Raw genomic sequence first — 16,439 nt, 5'->3', positions numbered from 1 at the left:
AATAGCAAATTCAACAGAAACGACCCACGAAGGAGTGAGGGCTCTCGGGGGATGAAGACTTAATATGTTTCTTTCTTCAATATTTGCCTAGTTTTGCGGGAAAGTGGGCGAGAAATGCCGTGATTTAGGAAAAGGCATTCGGGCTAGCATTTTTTTTGACTAATCTCTTCAACACCTCAAAGGTTTCTCAACGCAACTCATATTTTTCAAACATTATCCCCCACCGTTGGAGAGTTATGTGTATCCGTGTGAGGAACGGTCTGGCGCTTTTCCATATCAGTTTGACTTTAGCTGGAGTTTTCCTGCTAGCCGGGTGACCTAAACATTGAACCCAGTCATGTGTGGTTACAGCACAGCCGTCACTGCTAAGATAAATCAGTCAGTTACTCCTGACCTAATATGTAATGTGTTAAATCCTGACTGACTTGTTATTCTTGATTATTACTGATATTGTACTGGACTGTTGAGGAAGCTTGCAAGTAAGCATTTAGCTCACCCTGACCTTCCTTCCATGGAATGACTTTGATTAATCAAGAGTCACAGCCCCCCCCCCAGCATATACTGTACTAGTCATGAAAACCTGACCCTAGGAAACAGTGACTCTAGTTGGCAACTTCAATAAGAAAAAATAAGAAAAAATCCGAGCTGGGTCCTCTTCAGACAGACAACTCTCCCAGCAAATCAGGAGGCAGACATGCCAGATTGTCGCGAATCAAAACCAGGCAAATCCTTCACAGTGGTTTTTGTTAAATTAAGTTCAATAAAGGTTAAATATAAATGAAACAATTAGTTGATGCAAACAAGCCACTTGCAAAATTAACTAATTAAAATTAACCTCAGTGATCTGCATCTTGCTAGCTACTATTTAGTATTTTATTCAAGCAGATAAGGTAGTGACGTAGACACTGGCGTAGTTCCTCTATGTCGAAAGAGTATAATTGAAACCAGACCCTAGTCAGTTTTCAAAACTAAGCACATGCTGGAAGTGAACGTCAATCCACTTCCTGTCTGAGTCAGAGCCTATCAAGAGTTAACACAATGAAACCAGGCGAGTATGTAAGCCTAATCAGGACTACTAAGGTAGTAGATCCCCTCTTCCTCTCCACTCTGCTTTTATCCTCCTCTCTTCCTCTGCGGCATACCAAGAAGATGATTAAACAGCATGATCATTACACAAGTGTACATTCTGTCACACAACACAAGATGTCTCAAGTTGAGGGAGCATGCAATTGGTATGCTGACTGAAGGAATGTCCACCAGAGCTGTTGCCAGAGAATTGAATGTTAATTTCTCTCCCATAAGCCACCTACAATCGGCCTCACAACCGCAGACCACATTCAAGCATGCCAGCCCAGGACCTCCACATCCAGCTTCCTCACCCGAGGGATGGTCTGAGAGCAGCCACACGAACAGCTGATGAAACTGTGGGTTTGCACAACCAAATAATTTCTGCACAAACTGTCAAATTGATGTGAGTTATGCTGGAAGCTTGTGCAACAGAGCTTAGTATACAAAAAGTGAGTAATGAAGTGACCTACGGGACTTTAGTGATGTCCAGCTGACCTTCTGATACAGGATGCAGTGATGAGTATTAAACCTGACACCTGTGATAAGGTGAAGAGTGCTGTGGTAAACTGCATCCAAGGGTTTTAGAGTTGTGGCTACTGCATTCTTATAGATGGTGTTAGCATAGTCGAGAACTGGCAGGAAGATTGACTGTATAATCTGCTTCCTGCAGTTTAGGCAGAGGCATGATCTATCCCTCCCCACCCCCCAAAAGCCCACTTTAAATCTCAGGTTCTTAATTAGCTCATCCCTATGTTTTTAAAACATGAAATCTTCAATCCAAATGCCCAGATATTTATAAGCCGTAACTAGATCGATGAGAGAGCCATTCAATATTGGAAGAACTGTCAGCCAACAAGATGAGTAGGCCTGACGAATAGCCTATGTCAATCTACTATCCCCCATAGTACAACAGTTGGCCTATTCTGTGCAATAAATAAATATTCCAAACATAGTCTGGGACATATGTGGGATGTGATAGAAACCAAATTAATACAACCACTAGCATCAAAAAAACTGTTTTAAGCAATGCAGAGCCTGATGCAACAGATGAGAATGTTTAGCTTAAAATGCCAGTCGCACCAATGTGTCGGAGGAAACACTGTTCATCTAACGACTGAGGTCAGCCTGCAGGTGCCCGGCCCGCCACAAGGAGTCACTGGAGTCTGATGAGCCAAGTAAAGCCGCACCAGCCAAACCCTCCCCGAACCCGGACGACACTGGGCCAATTGTGCGCCGCCCTATGGGACTCCCGATCATGGCCGGTTGTGATACAGCCCCGGATCAAACCCGGGTCTGTAGTGACGCCTTTACCACTGCGATGCAGTGCCTTAGAACACTGCGCCACCTGGGATGCCCCAAATTCAGAAACTTCTGAACACCATTATGGCTGATGTGAGACAAATTTTACTCTCTCAAACCAAGCGGATTGGAAACATGACAGTCAACATGTACCACTGACTGAGAAAAGTCTGAAAATGTAGGCAAAGAATGACAACAAACATAATCAAATAACTCTTTAAAAGCATTTTATCCATGTTCAAACATCCTCAATCATCAAACTAAGGGCTGGCTTATGTAAACGTGCTTAATGTGGCCAGATAAAACATGTTGTGAGTATTTAATTCAACCTAACACTTTATTTGGAATGTTTATTCCATATTAACATATTTATTTAACCTTTATTTGTACAGGTTAGTAAATTAAGAACAGATTAGTATTGGTACTGACAACCTGACAGGTCATCTCTTGGCACTAAAAGAGTGGTTCAGCATAGATTTGAGGTCAACCTGTCTCTCCGGTTAAAGGCAATTCCCTCGGGTTCACCCTAATTGGTTACCTATTATCTATTTGGACCAGTGACACTTCCTGTGGCCATTTCTCCCACCAATGACACTGGATAATGCCATGCAAGGGCTTGTTTCTATACTATAGCAAGGTTGTGTTCATTAGGGCACACTGTTTTCATTTTCCTACAACAACAAAAAATGATTGGATGAATGCAGGTAGTTGGGCTAGAGGTCAGCATATGCTGGCTAGTCCTATCGGCAGTAATTGATATCAAAATCACATTTTATTTGTCACATGCTTCGTAAACACCAGGTGTAGACTAACAGTGAAATGCTTACTTACAGGCACTTCCCAACAATGCAAAATAACAGAAAAATAATAACACGAGGAATAAATATACAATGAGGAATGATAACTTGGTTATATACACGGGAGTTGATGTGCAAGGGTATGAAGAAATTGAGGTAGATATGTACATATAGGTATGCGTAAAGTGACTAGGCAACAGGATAGATTTTTCGGTCAAAGGAAGTGATAGCGGAGACAATATGTACAAAAAAAGTTCAACTCAGCATAGAAAACACACTAAACAGCAGAATTGGTCAGGAGCCTCCGTCAGATCTCCACGTCCTACCACTGTGACTGGTACCCAGAAAATGAGTTCTGTGTCGACTCGAGGAAGATGTAGAAAAGCATACAAATAGATTATTTCTATGCAAACAACTGCCTCAAGCATTGTGATTCACACAGAGCAAACTGAGCTCTGTGACCAAGCTATCTCTAGTGGCACACTGTTGACTAGTGAGACGCTATGCTGTACGTCTCTCTGGCACCTCTCGAATGCAATAGCGTGGTATCGAGGTGTGCTGATGAATCTTTCATCTGTAATAAACTCCTCTACCCATAGGCAGTAGGTACCAACCTCATTGGGGAGATGCTTTCTCTGATGTAATTAATCACCTCTCCTATCCACAGTGTTCTCCTTACCAGGCATTCATGTTATTTAGTATCCACGATACACTATTTAATCTCATAAACATAGAGTTGAAGTCGGAAGTTTACATACACTTAAGTTGGAGTCATTAAAACAATTTTTTCAACCACCTCACATTTTTTGTTAACAAACTATAGTTTTGGCAAGTCGGTTAGGACATCTACTTTGTACATGACACAAGTAATTTTTCCAACAATTGTTTACAGACAGATTATTTCACTTATGATTCACTGTATCACAATTCCAGTGGGTCAGAAGTTTACATGCACTAAATTGACTGTGCCTTTAAACAGCTTGGAAAATTACAGAAAATTGTCATGGCTTTAGAAGCTTCTGATAGGCTACTTGACATCATTTGAGTCAATTGGAGGTGTACCTGTGGATGTATTTCAAGGCCTACCTTCAAACTCAGTGCCTCTTTGCTTGACATCATGGGAAGATCAAAAGAAATCAGCCAAAACCTCAGAAAAAAACAAGTCTGGTTCATCCTTGGGAACAATTTCCAAACGCCTGAAGGTGCCACGTTCATCTGTACAAACAATAGCACGCAAGTATAGACACCATGGGACAATGCAGCCGTCATACCGCTCAGGAAGAAGACACGTTCTGTCTCCTAGAGATTAACGTACTTTGGTGCAAAAAGTGCAAATCAATCCCAGAACAGCAGCAAAGGACCTTGTGAAGATGCTGGAGGAAACGGGTACAAAAGTATCTATATCCACAGTGAAACGAGTCCTATATCGACATAACCTGAAAGGCCGCTCAGCAAGGATGAAGCCACTGCTCCAAACCTGCCATAAAGAAGCCAGACTACGGTTTGCAACTGCACATGGGGACAAAGATCGTCCTTTTTGGAGAAATGTCCTCTGGTCTGATGAAACAATAATAGAACTGTTTGGCCATAATGACCATCGTTATGTTTGGAGGAAAAAGGGGGAGGCTTGCAAGCCGAAGAACACCATCCCAACCGTGAAGGACGGGAGTGGCAGCATCATGTTGTGGGGATGCTTTGCTGCAGGAGGGACTGGTGCACTTCACAAAATAGATGGCATCATGAGGATGGAAAATTATGTGGATATATTGAAGCAACATCTCAAGACATCAGTCAGGAAGTTAAAGCTTGGTCACAAATGGGTCTTCCAAATGGACAACGACCCCAAGCATACTTCCAAAGTTGTGGCAAAATGGCTTAAGGACAACAAAGTCAAGGTATTGGAGTGGCCATCACAAAGCCCTGACCTCAATCCTATAGAAAATTTGTGAGCAGAACTGAAAAAGCGAGTGCGAGCAAGGAGGCCTACAAACCTGATTCAGTTACACCAGCTCTGTCAGGAGGAATGGCCAAAATTCACCTTGTGGAAGGCTACCTGAAACATTTGACCCAAGTTAAACAATTTAAAGGCAACGTAACCAAATAATAATTTACTTCTGACCCATTGGGAATGTGATGAAATAAATAAAAGCTGAAATAAATTATTCTCTCTACTATTATTCTGACATTTCACATTCTTAAAATAAAGTGGTGATCCTAACTGACCTAAGACAGGGAATTGTTACTAGGATTAAATGTCAGGAGTTGTGAAAAACTGAGTTTAAATGTATTTGGCTAAGCTGTATGTAAATTTCCGACTTCAACTGTATGTAATTGTCAACAAATAGAGAAATTATGTGCTGGGGTAATATGGAATTGATCAAATATGTTGAAAGGATTGTTAATAAGCATACACTGAACATTGCTTACCGCAATGGAATTCAGCCAACGTCCATTGACTGCTTTCAAGGTAAAGAAACAAATATCCAAATCTTTTATATTCTATGATATCGAGAAACGGCAAGCAAATGCCACATACCGTATGTCACCTTCGTTAGTAATGGACACCAAACACACACATCATTGAGAATTTGATTCAGACCCTCAAAGATATGGTTTGCTCTACATCCACGGCATCTAAACATAATCATGATGACTGATGTTTCGCAATATAAATCCTAATACAATTGAGTCACAGGTTTTTCCATTATTCAACACAAACACAGTCTTGCCTCCCACTCTCTGTAACTCAAGGATAATATCCCATCCATGATTTACGTACAGGGATTGTCAAATAGGATCAACAGTAATGCATTCCTATGGCAGTCATTTTTATCTCGCCGCATGCTCGCGTCGCCTCTCTTCCATTAGTCTCCCTGAGAAGACTTCACTCACACAAACACTCACATGTGCAGTCACAGGCATGCAAACATGTACACACACACACACACACACACACACAGAGTTTGTTCTATAAATGTCAAACTCCATAGCACCAGAACCATTTTGTACAGTCCTGTCTAATACAGTACAATTCTAGAGTTGACACACAGTACATTATAAATGTATGTATTCATGTTTGTTAAGAACACATGTTATCATAAAGCTGCAATGTTCTTTGGTTTCCATATTTAAAACTACAGTTCCCTGCATTGTGTTTCACATCAGCACCTCCACATCTGGCCTCCTTCCCCAATGACTTGACCTGAAAAACTCCTGTGGTTAAGAGCTTTTGTGCAACTTGAATAAGAAAATACTTCATAGACAATCAAACATCCACTGACCAAAATATAGCCGATATTGATGAAATCAATGGATTCTTGCCTGGCCTTAAGGAGTTGTACTTGAGCTACTGTAAATGCAAGGTACCTTCTCAATTATATTTCCGGTTTATTTCCCCAACTGTTAAATTGCTTTTTTTCTTGCTTTGGGCCTCGGAGGACGATAACATACGGAGTTGGATAATTGGATTAAAGGATAGACATCTGACTAGGTCCTAGCCGACCGCTGTGCATCCCTCACTCAGAACTCTAGGAGGAAGGACAAGAAAAAGAACGGACCACTCTTCACATGACTGGACGGGGCCTTTTTCATGCTATGGCAGTGAGAGTTTGGCTCAGGAGTTCATAGAAGGGAAAGTTATGAATTACAGTTAAATAATTTGAATTGAAATGCTGTAGCACATGGAATCAAAAGTGCATTATTTTGGGGGCAAGAGGAATTTGTTATATTATTTATTATTGTTATAAATGATTATCCACAGGCAGAGTGGTGATTATCGTCCCATGCATGTCAGGAGAATGTATAACTCCCATAGAACAGAATCCAAGGTTGTGCAAGATGATAAGCATCTACAGCTGAATATTGCAAAGAAGGAAAGGGAAAAGAGGATACCTAGTCAGTTGTACAACTGAAATGTGTATTCCGCATTTAACCCAACCCCTCCGGATCAGAGAAGTGCGGAGGGCTGCCTTAATCAACACCCACGTCTTCAGTGGGTTAACTGCCTTGCTCAGGGGCAGAACGACAGATTTTTACCTGGATTCGATCCAGCAAGAGGCAGTGTTGTCAGGTTTGGGGGAATGTTTTCATCAAATCTCTGCCATTCAATTACAGTGAAGAAGGCAGACAGTCATTGCTTTAGGAGACGTGACTGAAAAAACCTCAACTTAAAGATGCTCTACAAGATCTTAAGCACAACAAATTCATAACATTTAATACGAATTCAAATTGGATTCCATATCATATGAATTGCACCCCCTCCCCCGCCAAAAGGGGGACGTAACATATCATACGAAATGGATAACATAGTATACAATTTTATAACGTACCACACAAAAAACAGGGACCACTTTTGGCTCGTGAGCACCACTTTCAAAACTACTGGCTGAAATTATACAGAAGTTCCAGAGTGCATCTTGAATTCAATGCCACATCTTGAATTCAATGCCACATCTTGAATTCAATACCACATCTTGATTCAATGCCCCAAAAGTGATTGTGATATTTCAAAGAACAAGTCTTCGCTCATTGAATAATGAGAAAATTGAATACATGAATTGATTCATGCTCTCTCCCCCACGTTCTCACACTGCCTCTATATCTTACTCACTCAGACACACAGACACACAAATTCCTTCAGACAGCCTGGGGAATCTACATGGCCCCATAGTTCTCTTTGACTCTGTTCCAAAGACTAGAGTACATTGATCACATCTGAGCCAGCTCAGTGGGACATCTGTGTCATTGTGTGAAAATGTGCAGTTTCATTGGGCATCGGTCACATCGAAATTTAGAAAATCAACACCTCAGCATTCGGAGAAGCCCAGTCAACAGAAAACTCTTGTAGCTAAATCTAAACTGTCGACTTTGTCTGCACATATTGCTCGACTGTTGATCATGCATTCTGGGGCTCCTTTAAATGCAAGGCATTCTTCAGTTACATAAAGGACCACAATGACTCATTAAAAGGGAGCAGTGATGATTTTTCAGTCTTTAATTCGATTTATGATATTAATAGCCATATGCACAGAGTCTGTCTGCAACTAGCTCACACACCCAAGAAAATGCTGCAGATACAAACTAAATGACAAAGGGCTAGACAGATGATATCTTCCCTCCCTGGGATGTTGTGGCGGGTCATTTGGAGAGGCTGACAGCTTATCAGGGTTTGATTTGTAAAGGTTATTCAAGGTCACCCGTATGACCTTTGCTGCTCCATTCTGAGATTTGACCCCGAGGGGTGTTGTTGGGGGTACAGACTAGAGGGCAAGACAGATTCAGCTGAAATACCAGCCAGAGAGGGGATTGCTTCTACCAGCAGCATATGATTACGATTTCAAGGGGCAGAGTGCTTCATCAACTTCCGCTGTGGCTGATCATATTTTGGTCTCGAGCAGTGCATCAAAGCTTTTTACTCTCCCTCTTGGTAGACAAAGTCATTTCAAGATACCACCCTTTTCATTGAGCATCCCTTTTTTTAGTCCCATCCTCAAATACCGTTATGTCATCCCTCTTATAAATGTAATCAACAAAGTCTCTTCATTCAGTTATAATATTTCAGGAGAATTAGGCTGCATGCACAGGGTACGGGATATCCTTTCTTTGTTCCCTCATGTCAGAGGAATGTAGATGAATGTAGGGCATGAGCGGTGCCGGACTACCCCAACCCCCCGCCACTGGAGCAGCGGAAATCCCCTCAGCCTATTATCGGGGGGCTCTGAGGGCCCATGTGTACGTCATTTCACACCTACATGGTGAGTAGGTCAGACAATATCCCCTCCTCACCTAATTGGCTATCAAGGCCCATTCATTGGGATGGATAATGCCAGGGGTTCAAGCCCTGGCCATGTACGCCCCTCTAGGTCTTGTGAGGGCGGGAGGCACTGGCGTAGCGCAGTTTCTTTGGACCCCCACCTGCAAAGTCTGAGTTTGCCCCCCTCCCTAAGATAAAATCTAATGCTTGAGCAGTTCACAAAGCATGGACTACCGATCACTGTCCATGGTTCTGAAATGTCAATGTCTATGCAGCTGTCTGTTGATAGGCTATCAGATTATGTGGTACTAGCCTATTACTTTGCTTTAATGGATATGTTTATTTTTATTTGGTCGTCATTTTCTCATGTTAAGCCTAATGGTTATGTTTTACGAAGCTACAGGCCTACGGTGTCGCAATACTGCTATTTAGAATGCTGGCTGGCAGCAATAATATATTTACTTGTTTAATAGTTAGTGGAAATTCAAACATTGTAGATTGATTATATAAACACACATAACTGTCCTGTAAGGCCTATAGCCTGCCTTAGCCATCCTCACACACTCTCGCATCTTGGATAGAATGTTTGTGCTGCATAAAACCAGTCTATTAATGCCAAATAATACAATCAGTCCACCGTCAAAACAATAGCTAACTAGGGATTGTTTCATTATGCAGACAATGGAGTCTAGCCTATCTATAGCTACGGCTGTGCTCTCCCATTTGGCAGAGTGAAGCGCCAAGGCTGTCTGGATGAGAATTAGTCTCTGTCTAATGTTGGTTTGTCTACAGCCACTCTCCATGTCATAACCTCTGCCCAGACACGCTAACAATGCATTCAGGGGGTGTTTCTGTTAACCGGTTTTACACAAGGGTAGAGAGAGAGAGAGAGAGAGAGAGAGAGAGAGAGAGAGAGAGAGAGAGAATGTTACTAACATTTTCATCTTGTTTACTCATGCACTGTCGTATGTTTTACTGTGAAGCTCAGAATCATGAGGATCAGATCCCTCCTGTCCATGTAATCAAATGAATTATGATCTAAAAGGCTAAACTGATCCTAGATCAGCACTGACTCCTACTTGCTTTATAAATACAGATCTCTACACCAGGATCAGATCAAAAAGCATAACAACCAACGTATAAAGAAGAAGAAGCTACTTGTTCTTAAAATGGAATTAGAAGCCGTAGCAGAGACTGACCATCAGTGGATACTACAAGGGAGCTGACCAGGGGTCAGCAGGTGATGCGTAAAAAGCTGTAAAGGACCGTGGCATCCAGCATAGTGTGGGCTTGTGGCGGCCTTATGTTCCACAGAGAACAAGAGGAGTAAGTAACAATGCATAACATACAGACCTCTGTAGCTCAGTTGGTAGAGCTTTGGCGCTTGTAACGTCTACATCTCTCTTAGCTCCATTCATTTTAGTATGGATGTGAGCTGTAGAACATATTTTACACATACTCTATTATACTGGAAAAAGACACCGTCTTGTCTGCAAAATGGAAAGTGAGTTAACATTTCAGATGTGTTTTGGTCCAATGCATTTTAAGCTCTTGGTTAGACTTGAATGTAACACTGAATACTGGTTACTAATATAGAACATTTATTTTTATTCGGTGCTGCACTTGGCCCTCGCCAAGGCATCGTTGTCAATAAGAATGTGTTCTTAAAGTAGCACAAGCATTGAGGCAATAAAGTATACACAATTGCTGCAAAAACAGTGAGTAAAAACGGACCCTTACCCATTCGACAACTACCCATCTAGCAGCTGTTCTAAATCACAGATAAACCACACTGCTGACATTTTGCAGCACAGTGCTCATTAATCTTGTAATAATTACATAGGCTCTTCTACAGAGACCATATAATTATATATGTAATTCAATGGGCTTCTCCCTCCATATTATCAATTCATTCCCTGAATTTATATATATTTTTTAACTAAACAATATTTCAACAGTAAAACTTTGTGCCAGTTTGTTATCCCCAGATTGTGTGTCAAAGATACTGACAGATCGTCAATGTACTTCAAAGGCCTCTGTTGAATTGACACTTGACGTTTGGATGTTTGGTGTTCTTAGTGTTGTTTCATCCCATGGTGCGATGACATGATAATGCCAATTAACTCTTACAAAGCCATGGACACCAATGTGACCATATAGAAAAGAAAGACATATGGTATATCAGGATTATTATTGTGTATAATTAAGGGATGAAGTAAATTAAATATTTCACACCATGGTAACAGAGGGACAGTGACACATGCTCTAAAACCAAATGACAATCTGAGTGCGATCTGAACAGCTTCTGCCATGAAACAATGATATCAAGGCTCAGCAGACCTTTTTGGCCGTGAGTTTGAATATGCCTACATTAACTATGATGGCAAATTACTCAGACATGAAAGTTGGCCTTGTGCACTGATGGGAAAAGAGGACCATCATTAACACATCTGTCAGGCGTTTAAAGACAGCAAGAGCTCACTTTCTCCCAGAAAGCTTTGCTGCCATGTACGTGGGGAATGTGCAGAGGCGGGCTGTGGGCCCTGCGGTGACACTGATGGTCCTGGCCCGTCTGGCCCGTCTGGCCCGTCTGGCTGACTGAAGAATATAGGCTTCAAAACCCAGAGAATTAGCAACTGTAGAACACACTATGTTCAAAGTAACTAATGATTAGGTTGTTGCAGAGAACAAACAGAGAACAACGGAGAACAAACACAAGCATTTTTTTAATGGAATTTCAAGTGATAGGTTTCCTCTTTGTTTCATTGTTCTTCTGTTTTGTGCCGAATGTGTCTTTTGTTTAAACTAGCAAAGTGCAAAGAATCTTAATTCAAATCAAATCAAATGTTATTTGTCACATGCAACAAATACAACAGCTGTAGACCTTACAGTGAAATGCTTAAATACATGCCCTTAACCAACAATGCAGTTTTAAGAAAATACTTTTTTTGTAAGAGATAAGAATAACAAATGATTAAAGAGCAGCAGTAAATAACAATAGCGGGGCTACCGGCGATACCGGTACAGAGTCAAAGTGCGGGGGCACCGGCATCGAGGTAATTGAGGTAAAATGTAGGTAGAGTTATTAAAGTGACGATGCATAGATAATAACAGAGAGTAGCAACAGCGTTCCTGGGGGGGGGTCAATGTAAATAGTCCATGGCCATTTGATTAGTTTAGCTGTTCAGCAGTCTTATGGCTTAGGGGTAGAAGCTATTTAGGAGCCTCTTGGACCTAGACATAGTGCTCCGGTATCGCTTCCCGTGCGGTAGCAGAGAGAACAGTCTATGACTAGAGTGACTGGAGTCTTTGACAATTTTTAGGGCCTTCCTCTGACACCGCCTGGTATAGAGGTCCTGGATGACAGGAAGCTTGGCCCCGGTGATGTATTGGGCCGTTCGCACTAGTGCCTTGCGGTCGGAGGCCGAACAGTTGCCATACCAGGCAGTGATGCAAGCCAGTCAGGATGCTCTCGATGGTGCAGCTGTAAAACATTTTGACTTATTATATTAAACATAATTTCTACAGAATGGTTTAATAATTTCCATCCAACTACACCGGGGCACTACTGTTACAGTTGTTCCTACGGCAAAATATATTCTGCTACGCATATTTGCAAAACCCTCACATATAAGCTAGTCCACCTCCTTCTCAAAACCCATTGGATGAGAAGGTCAAAGGTACCTCCCCTCTGACCTTCTCATCCAATGGGTTTTGAGAAGGAGGTGAGGAGAGAGTACGCAAGGAATCAATGAAATGCAATTGAGATTCCCCTAAAGAGTGCTGAACCACAGCAGGTTTCTCCTCCACCACCAGTCACCGGAGGGGCCTGACCTCATATCTGTTCCCCCTATCATCACATCTGGGATAGGACCTTATCTGATGTGGGGTCAGAGTGATGGAGTGCCACAGGGGCCCTCAGAGCTAAACACATTAAAGTTACTTTGGGCCAGGACAGCATCACCAGATAGAGGAAGAAACTTAAATAATAACATCGCAGCCCGTAAAAAACAGCCAAATGATAATTGCTTTCTGGAATTGGTAGTAATCGGCTGCCTGTTATGTGCCTAATGAACGCGAGCAAAATGAGTTCCCCGCCATCAGCGATGGATTACTGCCCAAGACAAGTGCCCCGGTTCTATCAGGAACAAATTGAACTTCTGTGTATTAAATAACTGTTTTTTATTTAACTAGGCAAGTCAGTTAAGAACAAATTCTTATTTACAATGACAGACTACCCCGGCAAAACCCTAACCTGGACAACACTGGGCCAATTGTGTGCCGCCCTATGCGACTCCCAATCACAGCTGGTTGTGATACAGCCTGGAATCGAACCAGGGTCTCTAGCAGTGCCTTAGATTCCTGCGCCACTCGGGAGCCCTATATTAGATTGTTTTAAGTAGCTAACTCAGTCGGAGCAGTAAAAAGTCTTGCAGTCAATTTGCCAACACAGTAATGATGACTGGTAATGAACACATTAGCTGCCTCAATATGTCACAGTTGTTCATGCTGTGTTCTTTATTAGGAGGAGTGGAGAGGTCTGTCTTGTCTTTCCCCAGAAGGGATTTTCTTATTAGTCCATCTCTGGTCCAAAGCTAATGTGGTACACTTATTGAGAGTATAGAAGGAAGTAGCTGTTTAAAGGAAATAACTTGGCCTTTAGCAAGATGCCAGAGGACGGCTGAGTGGACACACAATCCAATAATCAATATTAGAAATGACTCGGGCCCCTATTGGTTTATGGTGAGTGGTCATTTGGGACGAAGCCAAGATTATGTTAAATACACAACGTTGCCAAAACAGATGGAAAGGAATACATAAATTGTCTGTTCAAAGACAGATGATGAATGTGTATTAACTCCGTCTGATCTGCTCCATAGCAACCACTGTTACTACAGTTAGGGTTTCAAGTGAGCAGATCTCAAGTCAGAATACCACTAACAAAGAAGAATCTTCCTAACAGCAACATGAAATAATGTGGACTTGCGTGGTTCTGACTGGTGCTGCATACTGTACAGTCATTAGGATGGGACCGGAGCTGCAGTGCACGTGTCGGAGTTGATTCACCCTTCCTGGGGAAACTTCCATCTGTGTCAAAGGGCCGGAGCTAGAGTAAGCAGACGGATACACTGTTACTGCCACCCCCGGTCCCACAGTGCACCTGTGGCAATAGACAAGCAGAGAGAACGGATTGGTATGCCTGGTTCTGAGTGACATGATCAGTGACTAATAAGAAGTGAGCAAATCAAATAAATTCAAAGTTTATTGGTCGCATACACAGTCTAGCAGATGATATAGCGGGTGCAGCGAAATGCTTATGTTACTAGCTCCTAACAATGCAGTAAAATGTCAAGCAAGTACACAAATAATAAATAAATGAGGAAATATCAGAGCGAATCCAATTAACAACCCAAATAGCACCATTACAGTAATCCAAATGCATTAACATTTGAGTCATTTAGCAGACACTCTTATCCAGAGCAACTTACAGTAGCAAGTGAATACATTTTCATACTGGTCCCCTGTGGGAATTGAACCCACAACCCTGGAGTTGCAAACGCCATGTTCTACCAACTGAGCTACACAATCTATATGTAAATACACCAGAGGAATTTACACAAGACATAGAGTACTAAGAATGATATGTACTGTACATCAGTATGTACAGTATATTAGAGTGAGCTATTTCAAGAATCCAGTATATAAATAAATATGTGCTGTGTATAAACAGTGTAACTAAAATGCAATTTACGGTAGTAGAAATATTAGAATGTGCTTTGTCGTGAATCAGTGTTAGGGAAGATACTCTGAAGATATATTTTACCAAGCTACCAGTTACTTAACACTGGAAGAAGTGAAGCTACACTACAGCTACTGTCATAGCGTTGACTATCATTACATGTGAAGACTGTTATATTATCAAATCAATTCTCTATGTGTAATTATTCCTTACGTGATTAAACTAAATCATGTAACTTTAATTAACTAGGAAGTCGGGGCACCACGGGAAATTGTTTGTAGAGTCTCTATTTCCCAAATTAACTCTTCAGATATTTTCATATCTTATCGATTACAGTCTTCTATTAATGTATTATTACCTCATCAATCTCATTCCTGAATGTTGCAAACTATTAGATATCTGCAAGAACCCTAGCATCAAATCATGAATAAGCGAAATACAAATTGGCCTAATTATTTATTTACTAACTAACTAATCAATCACAGAATTACATAAACACACACACAATAGGTCATACATTGGTTACTAACATGATACCAAGAAAAGTCCCTAGTGGACTTAACCGATATGACGGCTTGGTAGACAAAGGAAAGGGGTGAGGACAGCTCAAGAGCGGGAAACTCAGAGTGGACCCACTGTAATACAGTTCATAACTACACTCATGTAAATGCTAATACTTCGAACATGAATAGCCGCTCATTAGAAAAGAAATAGCAATTTACATATTTACGAGTGTATGCCTTTGTTGTCCCTCTCTGTGATCGCTGGTCGGTCTGCTGGATAATAGTTCATCAGAGAGTCTCTGGTTGCATCCATCAGAGATCAAAGTCTTCCATTGTTGTAGGTTGCTATTATGGATATGATGCCGATGTAAATGTCTGTGCTCACGGGGGTGTGGCCACTGACTGATATATATACATTAAGAGATACAGTACAGTTATGTTGTCCTACCGTCTTTAGTTACATCACAAATTATTAACAAATTCAACAGGATTGTTCTGGTTGGAATACAGAAATATTGTTACATTATTCAACCTTTTGAGGTTACCGTACTGTAAAGTCTTTCTCTGTGGTAACAAAAGCATTCTCAACTTTCATTTTGGCAGAGTGGGGAAAGGAGTTTTGGTATTTACGACTGTCATAAAACAGCCGACTTCCTGCTCTCCCGCTCTATGAGAGAGAGAGCGCTGTAGAGCGGACCCACTGTAACCTGATCCTTCAGATCTTCACGGGAGAGTCATGACATTACCCTTAGGAAAAAGTTACTTTGAAAAGTACATCCAAACTACTTCGTGATAAATTATCGTATCTAAATCTGAAATGTCATAGACTACAAATTTCAAGAAAGATCACTCTGGAGTCAAATGTTAACATAATGTGTAATTTAGCCTATTAAAACACAAAAAAACTATTGTTTAGTGGGAATTAGGCAGCTCTGATGTCAAAAAAGAAAGAAAATGATTGCCTAATTAACCCATATGATATATTGTTGCAATAAAAGTAGTGTGTATTTCCAGTAATTAGCTACAACGCTACATGGCAAAAAAATATATAATTAACTACTGAAAACATTAACCTTACAGTTAATTGTATGTGTGGCGTACAGAAATTAGGTAGTCATTAAAAAATCATGTTAAACACTATTTTTGCACACAGAGTGAGTCCATGCAACTTATTATGTGACTTGTTAAGCAAATTATTACTCCTGATCTTATTTAGGCTTGCTATAACAAAGAGGTTACTGTGGAATATATTGCTTTCTTGTTCTGGACACTTCTCCCAG

Source organism: Salvelinus alpinus, chromosome 8, assembly GCF_045679555.1.
Source record: "Salvelinus alpinus chromosome 8, SLU_Salpinus.1, whole genome shotgun sequence".
Taxonomy (NCBI): Eukaryota; Metazoa; Chordata; class Actinopteri; order Salmoniformes; family Salmonidae; genus Salvelinus; species Salvelinus alpinus.
This window is presented reverse-complemented; position numbering follows the sequence as displayed.